The 19,672-nt window shown below is 52.6% G+C and overlaps 1 protein-coding gene across 4 annotated transcripts in view; it reads left to right on the top strand.

Moving 5' to 3' along the window:
* Positions 1–19,672, top strand: part of LOC144943686 (plexin-A2-like) — a 295,017-nt gene that overhangs the window by 47,389 nt on the left and 227,956 nt on the right. The gene's annotated exons all lie outside the window — the stretch shown is intronic.

The following is a 19,672-nucleotide window of genomic DNA, read 5'->3' as shown; positions in this document are numbered from 1 at the left end:
TCAGTCGATTAACGACGGCTCACAGTAACGAAAGGAGTACAGTTGATCAGCGCGATGATACGTAATCATAACTACAACGATCAGCGGTCAACAGCAGTTATGGTGATATCTTAATCCTTATCAGGCATTGGCCAATCAACTGATGGATGAAGGCCTCCAATAAGCGCACCCGATGCTCGTGGTGGCTGTTAGACCGGGATTCGAACTCAGGTAGCCGGGTTCAAAGCTGCAGTACACTAAGCAAAAAAGCCACCGTGACAATGACGAAGAAAACATCAACATCATCATCATCATCAAACGAAGCATTGGCATCGTGGTGAATCTGAGGCAGCATCTTAAATCAGACTTGAGTCCTCAACTCCTCTTACTCCGGGCACGGTAGACTTGACTCGCAGTCAAAGCCAGCTGCGAGTGGACAGATTCACAAGACATCTGCACAATGTGGGACAACGTGCTCAGCCTCGTCTTTCACCACCAGCACCACCCATCACCACACGGACTGTTCTCCTCTCCCTCCTCACTACACCACCACCACCACACTCATTGTTCTCCTCTCTCTCTATTCTCACTGCATCCCCACCCAACTTTGGTTGCCGGCTTCTTAGCGCCGCGCGCTTACCATTACACTGCCGCTCCAACTGACAAAGAGAGATCCACACACTGACACGCACATCCACACACTGACACACACGTGCACACACTGACACACACGTGCACACACTGACACACACATCCACACGCTGACACGCACATCCACACACTGACACGCACATCCACACACTGACACACACGTGCACACACTGACACACACGTGCACACGCTGACACACACATCCACACACTGACACGCACATCCACACACTGACACGCACATCCACACACTGACACACACATCCACACACTGACACACACATCCACACACTGACACACACATCCACACACTGACACACACTGACACACACATCCACACACTGACACGCACATCCACACACTGACACACACTGACACACACATCCACACATTGACACGCACTGACACACACATCCACACACTGACACACACGTGCACACACTGACACACACATCCACACACTGACACGCGCTGACACACACATCCACACACTGACACACGTGCACACACTGACACACACATCCACACACACACACACATCCACACACTGACACACACATCTACACACAAGCACACATCCACACGCTGACACACACATCCACACGCTGACACACACGTGCACACGCTGACACACACGTGCATACAATGACACACACATCCACAAAGACACACACACATCCACACGCTGACACACACGTGCACGCAAAGACACACACATCCACACGCTGACACACACGTGCACACAATGACACACACACACATATACACAATGACACACACACATCCACACGCTGACACACACGTGCACACAATGACACACACACATCCACACGCTGACACACACACGGGGGACAACAATCCCCCAGCTGTCTCCGCGTGGCTCGTGCCTCGCGGCTGTGAACCTCGGGCTCGGCACGTGGCGCCTCATGGCGAGATCCGCTATGCAAAGACAAATCCCCCTGTATAGCCTTAACAGGCTGTTGGGGCAAGTGCTGTTAGCGAGCACCTATACGCCACGAACACACACACAGAGACACGCACGTGGGCATGAACCACCCACTCGCTGGCACGGCACATGAGGGCGTGGGTGACTAGCACCAGCCAGGCCACCTTTGTCTCCCTAGTGGCGACGTTCACGCACCGCACCAGGTGCTCATTTGAGGCTGGGTCGACCGAGGGTAGTCCCGGGACCGGTTCAGAGAATCGTCACCGGGTGTTGGTGACCGTGAGCAAAAATCGAACTCGGGTTTGCCGGCCGGGTTCGCTGTGTGCTAACCGCAGCGCCACCGCTCCGCACAGACACACAAGACAAGACGAAGATTTATGAACAGACTTTGGGGGCAAGTGCTGTTAGCGAGCACCTATGAAGACTGGCACGGCACACGAGGGGGTGGGTGGCCAGCACCACGCTAGGCCACCTTTGTCTCCCTAGTGTCGATGTTAACACATCGCAAGAGGTGCTCATTTGAGGCTGAGTCGACCTAGGGGAGGCACACGACCAGTTCACATAATCGTCACCGGTGTTGACCATGAATTGAGAATGGAACTCGGGTCACCGGGTTTTCGCAGCGCAGCGTGCTAACTGCTGCACCGCCGCTCACCGCGTTCGCCTGCTTGTGGCTGAAGACTTTTCACGATCGAACTCCACAATGGACCTGCGATCCACGAGGCCGCCGGTTCGCCGGTTCGATTCGATCTCACGGCGCGGCGGCCGACAACAGCGGGGCACGTTTCTGAAACGTCGATCGGCAGGGTCGCCCGTGCGGTGGGGATCGCAACGTTCGTACTTTCGTACGTACGTATGTCGAAACTTCTTCTTTGCACCGTACGTATCCGACCGTGCGAATCGGAGGTGCGGTGGTTGGGGGGGAGAACAATAACTTTAAACCTCCTCCAAGAAATCTGGCCAGCGATGGAAGAGTAGGCCAAAAAGGTGGGGCTCTCTAGAGCTCCCTCCAGCGGAGGCCCTTTTGGCCAGCAGTTGTGTGAGCGAGCACTTGCGGGGGCTGCGCGTTTAGCTGTACAGCATCAACATATTTAAGTAAAATATAAATATATTACGCGCATCCACTGCTGGATGAAGGCCTGCCCACCCTGGGTCGGTTATGGGCAGTTGTTTGACCATACTTCACCACCGCTGGATCACTGAGGGTTGGTGAAGTGGCAACGGAGGGTGGTGGGACGGCGGGGCAGTACCGGTTCAGATACCACTCGACACTGATGTCAGCCGTGATCGTGAATCAAACCCGGACCCGCCGAGGTGGATCATCGCGCAGTGCACTAACCGCTGCGCCACCGCTCCCGCTCCGCCCCGCCCCGCACCCCTCCCACAGGATTTTGTTTCAAAAGCGATGAGTTCCTTCATAGAGACATTTTTTTAATACATACAATGATTATACAAACAAAGGTAAAGTAATGAAATTAGACGAATATCAACTCGACGGCAAACGCGCGGGCGTTTCTCAAAGTAATTTTTTTTCCAAACGCTCGCACGCACGTGTGTGTACGTGTGTGTGTGGGTGTGTGTGTGCGTATGTGGTGCGGTGTATAAACATCGCCACTAGGGAGACAAAGGCGGTCGGGCGTGGTGCTGGCCACCCACCCCCTCGTGTACCGTTCCGGCCTTCATAGGTGCTCGCTAACAGCACTTGCCCCCTACAGTCTGTTAAGGCTATATGGGGGATCTTTGTCTTTGTATGTGTGAGCGTGTGTGGGTCCGTCAGGTACGCGCCTGAGTCCTGGAGAAGCAGTGGGGATGTTCCTGGGTAAATGAAGTAAAATAAACAATATCTGCAGGCAAAATCGACTTAACTGCTAAGCCGATTAATTATACACGCACCCCAAAGCAAGCCACGGCGCAACTGCAGCGCTTAATCCTCGCGCGACGTCCTCCCACGGCTGACGGATTCACATTGGAACAAATAAAAAACATGCAAAGTGCGCCAAGAGCCGCACGCTCGGAATTACGCAACAACAACAACAAACGGAAAGGAATTCGGGAGCTAACGCGGGTTAGGTACGTCGCATTGGAGGCGATCTACGAGACGAGCGCGTTTGGGCAGGACACTTTCGGGCCTCGTAGGGATGATCGTGATGATGATGATGGCCGAGACTAACGGCGGATTGGCAGCCAAACGACGGGCACACGGCTGAGAGAGGGCGTCTGGCCGAGGGGAGATGGAACGATGAAATCACGGGAACGCTGCGTTGTGCCACCGTGCCGGATGTCGACGGCATGGGGGAGGCCTTCGCCCAGCAGTGGACAGATCATGACTGGTGATGATGACTTTCTTTCTCTGGCCCGAGCCACGAGTCAACACATTCTTGCCATCGTCTCTCGCAGCACTGGTGCGGATAAGAGGAAGTGAAGGCGAATCAATAATTTATAATTTTTGCGGAATTATGAATTGTGTGTTAGCGGGCACCTCTCGGAAGGTGGTGGGTGGCCAACGTACCACGCCTTGCTGTAGCCTTAACAGACTGTAGGGGCAAGTGCTGTTAGCGAGCACCTAAGAAGGCCGGCACAGCATACTATAGGAAAGGTGGCCAACGCCACGCCCGGCCGCCTTTGTCTCCCCAGTGGCGATGTTTACACACCGCACTGGGTACTCATTTGAGGATGAGTGAAATCCGCGGATGGACGCGGAGAATAGGATGCCCCTCAGAGAGACCCCTTACATCATATCGGATTTTATAGGATTTCCGTTGTGTACGAGTATAGTATCACGCAGTTATATTACCAAAGCACCAGTAATGCGTCCGATATCGTCGAATCTCGGAAGCTCAGCAGGTACGCGCATGGACGTCTGCTTATAGGCAGCTACAGGCTTTGTGTTGTCAGCAGAGTGCAATGCAGCGAGATCAAGAGTTGTACTGGTCTTTCGATGCACCCCACTTCTACCTTCACCATTCCGGTTGTGTTGGTGGCGGTGGCGGTGCACGTGGCTTCTAGTCCAGCACGATGGAGGTGACGGTTGGTGGATCACCGCACAGATGTCGTGAAACTTCCTTCCCGTGGGCGCCGTGGTGGTGCCATGCACTGGCTCACCAGGGGAAGGCAGTACAGCAAGTGGACTAATCGCCATCTGTTTCCATACGTACGGGATCGCGTGTTGCGCCCTCGCGCGCGTCGGTCTCTTCTCGGGTGCTCTGGTTTCCTCCCCACTTGTATGAACAACTCATCGATTGCCTGAAAACATCTTAAAATGAAACCCCAATGTACCATGACCCTCCAGAATAAATGGGTACATTTACCATCCCGCAGTTAGCGGCGTGACATTATCAGTAGCATCGTCGTGGAGAATACGAATTACACGATCAATGAGAAGACAATACACCTCCCGACGCGAAATTGTGTCTCCACGTAAACGAAAAAAAAAATGTAATATATTCTTGGTTATTTCGGTAAAGTCACGTGGAAGGGAAGTAATAAAATAATAAAAATAAAACATAATAAAATTATTCTCACGACGTTTCGGCCACAACGCAAGCAGCCGTCCTCAGGTGAAAACCAGGTCCGTCGAGGCGACTCTGTCGAAACGTCGTGAGAATAATTTTATTATGTTTTATTTTTATTATTTTATTACTTCCCTTCTACGTGAATTTACCGAAAGAACCAAGAAGATGAATCCCTGCAGTCACGAAAGCTTTAAATCAAAAAATGTAATAATACAGAGTCATTTTGGCACAGATCTCAAGAGTCACACGAGCTTCGGGGAGCACAGTGGTTTTCAGCAGTTCATAATAAAAGGTTGCATGGGTTAGATCGCATAAACATAAATGCGTCGTTAACCCACCACCACCAGACACGGCCAATTAGTAAGGTTAAGTCATTGGTGGCAACACAACTGTATATTTGTCACGTCAACAAAACGTGCCGATTCGTTACTACTTTAGCACACCGGTGTGTTGGAGAGCACACAATTGTAATTTACATTTGTGAATGTCGTGGGTATTCCCGCTAACACACACCAGTGTGCTGAATTCGTAACTAATTGGATGGTGGTTGGTTCACGACACGCATATATATGTTTAAAACCACAATTATGAATAATATTCGTCGCGACAGCCTACGTGTTAAACCAGTGTTGGTTCAACACAAGCGGATGAAAACTCCGGACCGTTTTATTTTTCCTTCTTCCATTCAGCGTCTCGTCGGCAGAGGTAGAGCCACGATCACACCACAGCCCCCCTTGAACCGTGCACGTGTGGAGCGAGCCCTCACCGGGCCAGCAAGTGGCTTGAGATGATGGATCGTTCGCGTTGCTCTTTACAAAGCGATGACCCCCTTCATTGGATCGGGCGGCGCTTCGTGTGGCTTTAGCGAGCTGAAGTATAGCTGAGCGCGGGTGAGTTGTCGAGGATTGCTCGGGTTTTTTGCGTGCGTGGGAGGGGAGTGGGGGGGACATACAACAGCGTATTCATGGGGGGCATGACACCATCTATGTTCAACAAACGTTGATGCCACTGATGCTGTCAGCAATGCTATTCGCCACAGCCAGGAATGTAACTCGGGTTCCCACTCACGTTATGTTTGACTCTGCCGTTACCACCACGAACACCACCACCACGACGAACACCACCACCACGAACACCACCACCACGAACACCACCACCACGAACACCACCACCATCACCATGAACACCACCACCGCCACCACCACCACTCAGAGTCGCACACAAACAGAGATAGATAAAGATCCCGTGCTAATGATGAACAAACTTGAACGTCTTGCCGCAGTGGCGAGACGTTCACTACCTCGCTTTGTATGCAGGAGGTCGTGGGTTCGATCCCACTCGTGTCGCCTGTGTATTTGGATTTTGCTTGTCTTTCTCCCAGTGTGTCGAGTGGATTTATTTCTCCAGGTCCTCCGGTTTTCCCCTCCACATTTAGAAACATGACGTGTTTAGGGCGTGTGGCTGCTGTACATTTCCCCACGATAAGCCACTCGATTCAGCTACCATTTGTGGCCAGGTGGCTTCTGAACAAAAATAGCTATAGAGCTCAGTGGGCTTTACCTGGTAATATCTAAAAAATATTTTGTTTAGTTTAAGTTTAAACGTTAAGCGAAGAGCAAAGTGGAGCACCGGTGCTATTTGCCGGTGTCTATCGTGCATCGTGTTCGCGGCTGCGTTGTGCCTGGTGCACCCCCCCCCCCCGCCCCCTCCCGGAGCTATGGGGCTGTGGGTGACGATAGGTGTCAGAGGGAACACGTAGGCACTTGGAGGGGTGTGGGTCCCTCATCTCACCACAGCGTGTGGTGGTGTCGTTGGGGTGGCTCTTCTAGGGTGGATTTGACATGGAGGTGGTGGTGGTGTTGTGTGGTCGAGTAGCGGTGTGGGTTTGAGGAGTGGCGAGTCAAGTGGTGAGCTTACGAGGTGGTGAGGCAGTGAGGTGATGGGGTGGTGGGTTATTGAATTGTTGAGGTGGTGGGGTGGTGGGATGTTAAGGTATTGAGGTAGTCAGGTGGTAAGGTGCTAGGGTCGTGATGTGGGTTTGATCAAGATTGTGAACTCATTTTTTCGTGTTTAGTTTGTTGTCTTTCCTCCGGGGTGGTCATGTGGTGAGGTAGTCAGGTGGTAGGTCGGTGATGTGGGTTTGAGAAGTGGTGAGGTGGTGGGATGGTGAGGTGGTACACGAATACGAAACAAAAACACATCACGTAAATGTATTCGCGACTTATGAATCACAACAGTTCATTGAAATTCCCGCGGACTGCGGGAGAGTGAAACGATTGATGCTGAGGACGAGTTCCCAGCGGCCGCAGTGAGATCCCAGCACGGCGCTCGGCCGTCTTGGGCTCGTGGGGACGATGGGCGGTGGGTCGAGACGTCGTGAGAGAGTCCACAGCCCGCGGAGAGGCGGACATCCGGCACAAGAGACGGAGCCACGAGGTGAGCGCACGTGCTGCGGATCACTGACCGTGGTCGGGATTGCGAACAAACTCCAAACCCGCGTTTTTTTTTTAGTTATGACCATCACCGGCGTCGGCCGTGCCTCCAAACGCCAACGCAGGCCCCTTACACCACCACCACCACCACGAGCACCGCACGGTGACTCACAACCCGGAGGGAAAGGTCAATTACATTGGCCGTGGGCGACACGAACGAAGAAATAAATAGATTCTCTTTTCGTGCGTGCTTGAGCGCACGCGCGCTCGTGTGTGTGTATGCGCGTGCGTGTGCATATATGCAGCGGGGAGCGGTGGCGCAGCGGTTAGCGCACTGCGCTGTGAACCCGGCGTACCCGAGTTTAACTCGGCCTGAAGTGAGTACCTGCTATGGTGTTTAAACATCGCCACAGGGGAGACAAAGGCGGTCGGGCGTGGTGGTGGTGGCCGCCCACGCCTTCGTGTGCCGTGCCGGGCCTTCATAGGTGCTCGCTAACAGCACTTTGCCTTAACAATCTGTAAAGACTAGACCGGGATGGAGATCTTTGTTTGCGTGTTGCGCGCGCGTGCGTGTACACGTGCATGCATGTATGTGTGTGTGTGCGTGTGTCTGCACGTGCTCTCCGAACACCAACAAACAATTACGCTGCGACTTTCGCACCCGTAACCGAGCTAATGTGCAGAGTAGCCCCAATGCCACGCCGCGACATATTGCAACACACGCACACACACACGCACGCACGCACACACGCACGCACACGCACGCACACACACACGCACACGCACGCACACACACGCACACACGCGCGTTTCTCTAATGCGCGTGTCACGCGCTCTAACCCTCGCCGCCGCGTTATTCCGGCTGCATATTTACGATTGTTTATTTATTTGCTCTTATTATTGTCACGCTTGCGCCACGCTGTTAAACACGCGTAGAATCAGCGGCAAACTGGATGAACGATACCAAAAACATGCATCCAAAGGATTTCGGATTTGGCAGGCAATGCCGTGGCATGCGCGTGACACGAGATTGCCTTGTAGAGGCATAAGCGGGGCTGTGGTTGTTGTTATTATTGGGGTATTATTGAGCTTTGCAGGCGCCACGTGATCATATCACTCAGAGTGGTGTTGGCTAAGCGCGTGGCCTGTAATCCAGCACTGTGGATGCTGCGAGGGGTTGGTGGACCACCGCACAAATTGGCTGTGAAACTCCCTTCTTCTCCGTAGGCGTCGAGGAGAAGCCATTCTCTGGCTCGCCAGGAGAAGGTGGCACAACGAAAATGTTGTCTTCCATCTGCATGGGATCGAGTGTTTCCCCCTCGCATGCGTAAGGTTTCCTCCGGGAGCTCCCGTTTTTATCCCACGCGTAAACACCCAGGAAATCTGCTGATAACACCTTCATATATAGAGGACAGCAGAGCTTGGGAAATTGTTGGTGCCGTTCCATCGCGTGGCTGCTGCCTTCCTGCTTATCTGTGGTTGCTTCTCGAGCCTCTGAGGCGTTCTCTGTCCACGAGAGTGAGCGAATACTGTGCACGCTGCCTTACAAGTTGGAGTTATTACAATATAATGCGCCAAATAGCGTCGGATCCCAGAAGCTAAGCAGGTTTGAGCCTGGATAGTGCGTGGATGGGGGGGGGGGGCAACGTGGTAAGGGATCCACGGCTACTTGGTGGGCAGTGCATCAAAATCAATTGTTGTGCTGTGCTTCTATGCTTCCGGCGGCGGTTGTAGTTGTTGTAACAGTCAAGGTTGCTGCAGTGGTGAAGATGATATCCAGGTCCGGCACACACTCGATATTTCACCCAACACGATGCATCATTCATTTTTATAAGAAGCATCCGGACCATTCATTTATAACAAAGAAAAAGACAGCCCTTGTCAGCAGAAACCTTGACATTCGCTTTCTCACAGCTTAAGCGGTATTATTATTATTTACACACATATACACATATAATATGCGCCCATCGCTCACTCAATATCCTTCACATTTAAATAATAATGGAATTACGGCGGGGTTAAGGCCGCTATTTTCCAAAGCAAACAGCCCCCCTACTGCAGAAGAAGAAGCAGCAGCAGCCTCCGCACGACGCGCGAGACAACAATGGTCAATTGAGCGCCTAATCCTGCCGAGCGCACACGGGTCGAGGCACCGGGCGCGCTCGCCAAAAACAACGCGGTGGGGCCCCACGGCTTCTCAACGCGACATCTGCTCAAGTCCGGGCTGCCAGCCCCCATGGCATCCCCAAGTGGCGCTCCCGGTGTCAGCCTCGGAGTTCCCCGCCCGCCCGCCCGCCCGTCTTGCCGGCTCATTAATTTATCCCCTGCAATTATCGCGTTATTCCTCGGGTCGCACTGCCTTTGGCTTTGTGGTGCCGGGGAGCGGTAGCGACGAACCCCGCCGACCCCAGTTCGATTTCCGCTCACCACCGATAACAGTGGCGGATATTTCAACCGGCCCTGGGCCTCCCCTAGGTCGACTCAGCCTCAAATGTGTACTTGGTGCGATGTGTAAAAAGATCGCAAATGGGGAGAGAAAGGCGAACGGGCGTGGTGTTGGCCACCCAACCCCTTGTGTGCCGCGCCAGCCTTCATAGGTGCTCGAGAACAGCACTTACCCCAACAGCCTCTCAAGGCTATACGGGGGATCTTTGTCTTAGACTGTGTGTCTGTGGGGAGCGGTGGCTCAGCGGTTAGCACACTGCGCTAGGAACCCGGCCGGCGACTCGAGTTCGATTCCCGCTCACAGTCACCAACACCAGGGACGATTATCCAAACCGGTCCCGGGCCTCCCCTAGGTCTACTCGGCCTCAAATGGGTACTTGGTGCGGTGCGTAAACGTCGCCACTAGGTAGACAAAGGCGGCGTGGTGCCGGCTACCCAGCACCATCGTGTGCCGTGCCAGTGTTCATAGGCGCTCGCCAAGAGCACTTGCCCCAACAGGCTGATAAGGCTACGCGGGGGAGCTTTGTCTTTGTATTTCCCTCTCTGTTAGTCACTCGATGGTTCTTGGACGCTGGGCAGCCGGGCGCGCTGGCACGCCGCGTCTCCTCCAGGATGTGTGTGCCTCGTCCCCTTGAAGTGTCGCGCAGTTTGCATTTTATTTTAATGCTTTCCAAAAAAAACAACTAAAGGTCGAGCTTGTTTTTGGGGGAGCTCCACGCAGTTTGGCCTTTCGTGTGTCTCTCTTATCTGCCCGTCTGTATATATGTCTGTCTGTCTGTCTAAAATGAGCAGAACTTCAGTGCAAAGTTACGTTGCTGTTAGGGACGTAACCGAACATTTTCATGACAGTGTTGCCCGAATACTCTTCAAGGCAAATCAAGCTCTCCCCACTTTGGTGTCACAACCTTGCCGGCCGAGGCGCACCCTCCTGGGCAGAGGCCGCTATCCGAGAGCCGTGGTCTCATCGCGGCCTACGGACGTACTGTCTCCTGCTCATTATTAAACATATCCGAGGACAAACGTGCCTTTGAAAGTGTTACAGAATCCATGCGCACGCGTGGGTTTTCTCCATTTGTTGTTATTTAATCTTTGATTTTAAAAGACATTTGCTGCTGGGTGACTCGGCTGTTTGAGCTGGGACCTCAAGAGAAACATGCGTTCAACTCCAGGTTTTAGACGCCCGTGATAAAAAAAAAACCTCGGGTTCTTAAAATGGTTATGAGTTGAGACAATCAGAATTGTCCCACAGACATAGTCGCTTTCCACGGGGCATCTCCCCCCTGGCTCTGGGTAGCGGTGCCACTACTCACTTTGACGTTTCCACGTGGACGTTTCTTAAGGTTTGAGTCCCAATGGGGAGCTGTGACACTGGGCGTATGAAATCAAGTTTTTCTCCGGGTCTTCCGATAGTTCCCTGCACATTTTAGAAACTTGCTTTGAGATTATTCGGATTATTAGGCTGCTGTAAATGTCCACATGATAAGCCACTTTGTTGAGCTGTCATTTGTGGCCCGGTCGCTTCTGATAAATACGTTAATACCTCAATGGGCTTTAGTTTATTTATATTTTTATATATATTTTTTAAGTTAATTGTTTAACTTTTATACACTTTGCACTCCTATCGGCGTTTCGTACTGTTTGTTGTCGTAACGTTCTTAGCCGCCCCTACTGAACATCTGTGAAGAAGAGCTTCATAGCTCGGCGGATGCCTCCAGTATTCATAAATATTGTGATTACAATTCTGAACTGTGCGTATGTTCTCGTTTTAACCATACGCCCCCACATACGTTTCACCTCCTCTCTCTGCCCTTTCAGAAAATGGGAAACGGGCTTCTGACTGCAAGGGGCAACGTTTGCCCCCCTAATGTTCAAAGTCCTCAGCTCCCCTCGCCTCTAATATGTGTATATACCCGAGCCATTACGCGCTACATTGGACACTCAATATCGTCGCATATATACGCGCAGGCACTTACGCACACTTAATATACCGCGCAATCTATATATGGGGCGTATGAAAATGCATAGGCGCATGTGGTAGCATACAAATTCGCCTGTTTGGGATTCTGGCCGCGTGCCGCTTTCGCCAGCGGCGGTTGTCCTTCAAGGGGAGGGTTGAATGCCCCTCGACGGGAAGATGCTCCATGTCATAGGCATGTGGAATTTCCATCACTAGGAGCCGTTCGCCCCCCCCCAACCCCCCTCCCACCGTCGCTCGGTCGAGCGGGCAGACGCTGTGGATGCTTTTTGTTGCTGCCTTTTGTCATGCCGCATCGGAGGCCACATGACCAATTAATTGATTGCGTTATTCAATTAACATCTGTTAATTAGATGGCTTTGGAGCCGTGCGCTTGATACTAATTGCTTTCTCGACCAAAGCACGTGTATTGCATCTTCACGAGGTTGGGAACGGGCGCGGCGGCGCAGCGGTGGTCGCTCGCCGCGATTAATGAAAGCGGTGACCTGGCACATCAAAGTTCGACTCCCGGCCACGGCTAAACAGCGGGTGACAAGTTTAAATCGGAACTTGGTCTAGGACCCACCCCCGCCTTCTCCCCCCCCCCAACTTAAACTTCACCAAACTCATCCTGACCAAGCGTGGTGCAGTATGGTCACATCCTCTTTCGTATGGCTGCTGATATAGATGCAGACCAACGACTACAATTTCACAATCACGTAGTCAAGCCCGGTCTACAGCGTCAGGAGCAGCTGAGTGGTATCGCTGTGACGTCTCCGAATTTGTGGATAGGGCATTGCGTCGTCACGCGTTGTGCGGCGTCTGTTCTGCATGGCCACAGTCGCACGCTGGAGGGGTTGAAATGTTCCATGTGTGCGTCAGGTATCCGCATCTGCCATGGTTTTCTACGGATGCGATTTAGGGTGGATCATGAGCTTCGTGGAAGATCAAAACCGGAGATTTGCTACGTTGGGTCGTTCATCCAAATAACCCCCCGTGACTGACGTTACCTGGGGAGAGGCCTTCATCCAGCAGTGGATTTACAGGGAACTATACATTCGTTTTTTTTATCTGCACGCCAGTTGTGTGCTTTCTGCTCCTGCTGATGGCAGTTAGATCATAAATGGATAAAGTGTGCCGCGCAATGACTTGCCCAGTTCGTGGCAGTACATCTAATGGGGTGGTGACCTATCTGTATGGATGTTTGAGTGTTATCACCCCGTGCATGGGGGGTTTCTTGGTTCTCCAGCTTGCACACAAATGCTTGCATGAGATCCATTTTTTGGGGAAGATAAAAATAAGAATTGCCTGCACCTCCCAAGACGGACGCTCCTGAGAGATGCCTTCTGTACCTACACATGTACAGACAACGCTTTTGTCAATCCACTGCTGGATGAGTGCCCTCTCCCCACATCCACCACTAACCAGGAAGCCCCCTCAACACCTGTTGTGCAGTGTGGTCACCACATCTATTGCGCATCCAGGCTCAAATTCTGAGATTTGTATGTGTGTCGAACTTCTTTCGCGCCGTACGTAGTCCAACCGTGCTCATCGGAGGTGTGGGGGAAGGACAACAAACTGAACACAAAAAAGCAGTCATAGATAAATGATGAGATCGGGTGCACGCGGGGAGATTTGGTCACGGAACTTTTGACCACAGGGCATATAATATATCACAAATATCGTATTAATATTTTGGGTCGATGATGGCCACCCAAATTGAAACTGTTAAGAAAAATAAGTGGGCTGGACGAGAGAAGAGATGACGGCCGATGGGTCAGGAATATTGACGGAGCGGTGGCCGAGGGACGGAAAAGCAATCGGAGAGAGTACATCCTCCGGGGAGAGATGGAGCGATGGAATAGAGTCGAGCGCGGCCCGTACCGGGTGGATTGTCGCGTCGTGAGATGGCGTTGTGCCTTAGGGGAGGCCTTAAATCCAGCAGTAGATCGATTGCGGTTGCTGGTGGCGGCGACGTTGCTGATGATTACTATTGCATAAAACCCAATGCTGTTGGCTGAGTGGGCCGGCGATAAGGAATCTGCGGTGGATGTATTGTGAAGGCTAATCTTCGCATCATCTCCCAATGTGGCCAAGGCTGCACAATTGCGGAGCCACCGCGTTTTAACAAAGACTCTGCCGCACTTAGGCTTCTGATCACGTCCACACATCTAATACAATCTGCCGGAGCGGCGGAGCGGCGCTGGGAGGTGAAGAGAGGGGTCCTCTGCGAGCGTGCACACACGCGTGTGTGTGTGTGTGTGCGTGTGTGTGTGCGTGTGCGTGTGTGCGTGTGTGTGTGTGCGAGCACCGGTGGCGCAGTGGTTAGGGCGCTGCGCTGTGAACCCGCGCGACCCGGGTTCGATTGCCGATCACGGTGATGCACATCTGCATCGGTCCGAACATCAGCATTTGGGAGACGGAGGCGGCCTGGCGTGGTGCTGGCCACACAACCCCATCATGCGCCGTGCCGGCTTTGACATATGTTCGCTAACAGTCCTTAGCCCACCAGTCTATGTAGCCTCTATCGGGGCTCTTTGTCTTCGGCGAGCGGGGGTGCAATGGTTAGTGCACAGCGCTATTAATCCGAGGAACCTGAGTACTGGCCCTAGCCACGGCTAATATCAGTGGCGAGCGATATTCGAACCGGTCCTGGGCTTTGCCTAGATCAACTCTGTCTTGGTGTGTGGTGTGAAGAAAAAATCAGAGGTGAGGAGACAAATGCGGACAGGGCGTGCTACTGGCAACACGACCGCGTCGTGCATAGTGGTGGCCTAAATAGGTGCTCACTAACCGCATTTTCCCCGACAGTCTGTATCGGCTGCACCGGGGTGGGGGGGGGGTTAATGTGGGGGATCTTTGTCTTTACGCGTGAGTTCCGGAGCAACCCCAGAGGCCAGAATTTGAATTCCGTTTTCCAAGGCAACAATCCATGAAAATAAAAACACTACGGAAGCAATTTGGTATTCAAGCCCTTCCCAAGCCAGAGCGGTCAATAAGCGAGCAGTAGAATCAATGCGTCCCCACCTGGTATTACACGCTTTTAATGGCTTTCAGAGGCCCAATTGTTCAAGTTGATCACAACAACAACGACAAAAAGTATATTGAATATTGATAATTATTCATAATTGTGAGCCCTTTGCAAGTCCACCGCTGGAATGACTCGCGTGTAATTACTGAGATGGGATTATGAGCGGGCCCCCGTCGCTCCCACCCCCCCCCGCCTCACCCATCCACCCCCCACCTACTGCGAGCACCTGGGCCACCACCCTCCTGAAAAGGAGCCATGAGACTCGGGCTTTGCTCGGTAAACGACGGATATTTATAACATTAATAGCGCATTGCATTAAGGCCTCTCCATGCCGTGTTGGTCCTCGCGGATTTCTGGCCATACTTCGCCAAGCTGGTCAGTGTGGGTCAATGAATGGAGGGAGGGGGGGACCCGTTCAGATATAATCACTGGACATGTGTGTTAAAAGAGCTTTATAGCTCATAGGATTCCACCGGTGTAAATAAAGATTTTTAATTCTGACTTCCCACTGATGTTAGCCGTGGTCGGGAATTGGCCGGTTCATAATTCCGTGCGATAACCACTGCACCACCGCTCCTCCCAAATAATGTAATTACAATTATGACAATAAATAATGCTAATATTTAACATACGGATGATAAGACGATGATCAAGTTTAAAAACGGAGTGGCAGCCCAAGCGACGGAACGCATCCGTCGGGGATCAAGTCCACGGAGGAGATGGAGCGTCAACATCGGGGTGCAGGTGCCGGGTGGATTGTTACATCGCAGGATCATGAGGAGGGGTGGCAGCGTGGAGAGGGGAAGGGCGGTGGAGGCGGCTTGGTGACGCCTTGATCCAGCAGTAAATTGACAATGACTGTTGACGATGACGCGTATTCGTTCGTGTCCGACCGTCCACTGGACCTGCGATCTCAGTGGGCGGGCGTTCCCAATCAACGGGCCGCATCAGGGCAACGAACTGCGAATGTAATGCAGGGCCCTCTTCGTAGTTGACACTATCCCTAAATGAGTACCGTTGGTGAGCGCCCGCACAGGGTGCACAAAGACAGCCAGTCGCTAAGCGAAGACGGGAGATCTCAATGGTGCTCTTCGCCCGGTTACGTGAAAAGGACTTTCGATTTATCGATCAGGTTATTGCCCCGGGGTATATGCGACCATCTATCGCGAGGAAAATGTAAAAATGCGACCCGAGCACGGTCAAGAGTGGCCTCTGTCATCTCTGTCAAAGCAACGGTTAATCATCTGAAGAAAAAAAAAATAGATTACAGATTACGATGACACCGTGCCGTTTCAGAGGTCAGAAACGCTGAGCTGCCAACCCATTCCAGGCCTTCAGCCGCCTGTGATTTAATCAGGTTTCCTAATAAGTGTAGCGGCGAGTTGATGGTCTTGGTTCAGTCACCAATGACTGCACACAAAGACAACAACAAAATAACCCATCATGCAAAATGTGGTCATTTGCTTCATTTGGTTAAATTCCGGTTCTTGAGTTGAACATCGCTTTGACGGTCACGCGACCAATATTGCTCTCGTGTGCAAACAGCGGGTGGGAAAGTGTTGCCATCTGCTTTGTGTGCACCAGAGATTGTTTGAAGGGATTCAGACGTAACTCTGCTATGTCTGCTTCTGCGGGCCATTTTCTCAACACAAATGGTTTCGAGACGACGCGTTTTCCCATAGCACAGTCGGCATAAAAAATGGGAAAAACCCCAATAAAAATGAAACGTATAATTTGTTTACGTAAAAAAAATATCTAAGATTATATATTAATATTTCGAAGGTGTCCAAGAGGACATCCACATTGGAGATGGAGCGACGAAATCAGTGCAAGTTCAGGTGCGGTGTGGATATGTTCCATCGCGAGATCGTGAGTGACGGTGACGGCTTGTGGAGGCCTTCACCCAGCAGTGGATTTCTCATTGCTCTCGATGACGATGGCAATAAAAAGAGGCCGTGACACACACACAAGCGCGCGCCCGAGCAATTTAAAATCGCGCGGCGAACAGCGTCCGCCTTGACACGCGTCACTCATCGGCAGCGTGCTGTCAGTACCTCCCCGTCGATCGCTCCCCGCGACGTTCGCGCGACGTTAGCGCGACGGCGGCGTCCTATTGGCGTCTCGAATTTGAATCCGAGCGCATTAACGAGGCTGTCCCCACCCCCCGCCTTCCCGGCTTGTCAGCGCGTTCGGAGCGATTTCCACCGAAACAGCCATCGTCGGCGCGCCGCTAAGCGGACGCTATTGTGTGGCCTTCCTCGTCTGCCAGCCATCTCCACCGTCTCGTCCTCCGCGTGCATTGTTGCTCGCCGTCCGTGTGGCTGGCGCTCCCATCTCACAATGCCTCTCTCGTTCTCTCGTTCTCTCTCTCTCGCGCGCGCTCTCTCTCTCTCTTTGCATTGTGAGACCGAGTGACTTTAATCCACGTGTTGTGTGGGTTGTGAAAGGGGTTCTTTGAGGAATTGAGATGTCGAGGCCGGTCTTTGTGACGATGACTCGATGATGACAATGTGATCTTTTGTTTTATTTTATATTTCCCCGCGTATTTTTTTTTTGGGTGGGGGGGGGAGGTGGGGTTAGCGCACTGCGCTACGAACCCCGGCAGCGACCTGGGTTCAATTCCCACGCGCAGCTCACAGATCGTGTTATGTCCAAACCAGCCCTGGGCACCCAATTCACTAACCCGCACGAACCCTGCATGGTGAAGTATGGTTAAACACCCCCCCCCCCCCCCCACTGCGCTAGGAACCCATGACCGACATGGCATGGGCCAGCCCTTATCCAGAAGTCAACTATCAATCAATTTTTCTAATGAGTATTCGTTATTATGTTAGCTGTGATTAATGTTAACATGGGCACATTAAGGTGACCGGGCGTGGTGTTGGCCACCCGCTCCCCCCTCCCCCCCGGGCTGTACGGGGTATATTTATCTTCGCGATTTTTGAGAGGTGGCCGTCTGGTTCAGGGGTCAGAGACACTGTGTCGGCACCGCTGAGATGTTGGGCTTGAATTCGGGTTTCAGCCGCCCTCGAATAAACCGAATTCTCAAGCGTACCGAATAACACAGAGACTCAAATAATTACATCGACCCATCGGTTTGCGTAGAGTGCGTGACGTCGGGGGCGTGGGCCCTCCGTTGCGAACGACTTCAAGTGGCGTCGCGCGCGGCTATTTTTCTGCGTGAATAATGCGTGGCGGGGGTGTTTTTCCCTTAACGAGATTAGGGCTCTGGGTGGAGGCGCCCTGGCCAAACAAAGCACAACGTGTGGCGGAGCGGCGGGCACTGCACTATTAACCGCCGAGCGCACGCTGAGCCCGGCGGTGGAGAGAGATGGAGAGGCAGAGAGAGGGAGAGGGGGGGTGGGGAGAGAGGCCGGGAAACGCGCGTGGAATTTTTCCACTCGCTCACTCTCGCCGCCGCCGCCGCTGCTGCTATCGCGTTTCTCTCCCCGCAGGCAAGAGGACGATATTGAATGAAAAGCCATCATTTGTGAAGTTTGAATGTTCAAAGTGGCGGTTTTTAAACGTCGACAATTAGCATCGCGCCGCGTGTCAAAATCCTCGCGCCGGCGACCCGAGCTGAGCGCATCGCGTAATTTAATTCCAAGGATACAAAAACAAAACCCACCACCACCGCACCGCCGCAGCGAAAATGTAATAACATCGCTTTCGGTTGCCCACATATTGCAACAATGCTGTTTCGAAATCAATAAAACCCACAAATTGGCTGAATCAATCAAAGCGTAGCTGCCGAGAGCTTGCCAGCGGAGCCTCCCCGGAGGTTCTGCCTCTCGCCGGGTTTCTGAGACGCACGCCACGGGAAAAGTTGCCTGACTGAAGGATAAAGCTGCTGCCGTTGCCAGAGGCGCGGCTTTTTCTTTTTTTTCAAGGTGCACACCCCCACACCCCCCACAGTTCCCAAACACCCCCCACCACCCCCTCCAAAACAACAGAAACCGTGGGCATGGGGGAGAAGCGGAAGGCGAGGTCCCGCCTACAGCCAGGTCATCTAGCGCAGGACTGGGTGCACGGCCGAGATACTTTTTTGCTTGTTTCCCCAAGGGCTTCTGCCCAGGTGTTTGGCGGTTAGGGGGCGACGATTCGCTACGCGCAATCCAAATTGAGTCTTATTTTTAGTGGAACATTTTTTTTTTTACAAAATTTGTCAAAATTGAGACCATGAAGACGGCATCCTCGTGCACATTTCGTAAACCGCTCGCACACATATTTTGCACGTGATGAGCGACACAAAGGCAAAGCTCCCCTGTATAGCCTCAAACAGACTTGTCGAGGCAAGTGCTGTTAGCGAGGACACACCGAAGGGCGGGGTGGGTGGCCAACACCACACCGGGCCGCGTTTGTCTCCCCAGTGCCGATGTGTCTACATACCGCAGCAGCTTACTCACTTGAAGCTGAATTTACCTCGGGGGAGGCCTGGGACAGGTTAAGATATTCGCCGATTGTTAATTGGTCGTGAGCGGGAATCGATCTCGGGTCGTCGGGATTCGAAGCGCAGTGGCCCCGACCAATGCATCGCCGCTCCCCCACAAAGTGATGTGGTCTGCTGTGTGTGTGTTGTGTGTGTGTTGTGTGTGTGCTGTGTGTGGGGGTTGTGTGCGTGTTGTGTGCGTGAGCGTTGTGTTGTGTGTGTGTTGCGTGTGTTGTGTGTGTGTTGCGTGTGTTGTGTTGTGTGTGTGTTGTGTGTGTTGTGTGTGTTGTGTTT

This window comes from Lampetra fluviatilis, chromosome 32 (assembly GCF_964198595.1).
Source record: "Lampetra fluviatilis chromosome 32, kcLamFluv1.1, whole genome shotgun sequence".
Classification (NCBI taxonomy): domain Eukaryota; kingdom Metazoa; phylum Chordata; class Hyperoartia; order Petromyzontiformes; family Petromyzontidae; genus Lampetra; species Lampetra fluviatilis.
The sequence above is the reverse complement of the archived record's forward strand: the minus strand, read 5'-3'. Positions and strand labels throughout refer to the sequence as shown.